This window comes from Propithecus coquereli, unplaced genomic scaffold (assembly GCF_000956105.1).
Source record: "Propithecus coquereli isolate 6110/MARCELLA unplaced genomic scaffold, Pcoq_1.0 Scaffold263, whole genome shotgun sequence".
NCBI lineage: Eukaryota > Metazoa > Chordata > Mammalia > Primates > Indriidae > Propithecus > Propithecus coquereli.
Genome location: NW_012148208.1, coordinates 1,667,212 through 1,667,641, shown reverse-complemented (window position 1 = coordinate 1,667,641; position 430 = coordinate 1,667,212). Strand labels below are relative to the sequence as shown.

Genomic DNA, 430 nt, shown 5'->3' with positions numbered 1-430 from the left:
TGTTGTTTTTATTTTGTATTTTAGAGACACTCTTTAGGGAAGATTAAGGTAGCTACCTTATATTCCAGGATAAGGGTTTTCATAAAAAAATGTGTGTTTTTCTATATCCTCTTCTCTGTTAAAGTGGTGAATTATACTAATTGTTTAAGGGAATCTAAAGTACTATAACTAAATTTGCAAATGGGGCCAAACATTAATCAAAGGCACCCAGGAAAGCAATTTAAAATTTACTAGATTTATATATTTTGAAAAAGACAATGTATAATGTTACATTTAAAAGCTTGAAGAAACACTAGGTGTTTGAATTGGTCAGTTAAAATAAAGAATATTAATTATAAAGCCAAAGTTAACACAGAGTTCTGTGAACAAAAAAATCCTGAAAGCACACATACAAGTGCCCATGTGCATGCTCTCTCTCTCTCTCTCTCTC

The 430-nt window shown here is 30.7% G+C and overlaps 1 protein-coding gene across 1 annotated transcript in view; it reads right to left on the bottom strand.

The window, feature by feature from the left end:
• Nucleotides 1-430, bottom strand: part of USP25 (ubiquitin specific peptidase 25) — a 173,247-nt gene that overhangs the window by 5,802 nt on the left and 167,015 nt on the right. The gene's annotated exons all lie outside the window — the stretch shown is intronic.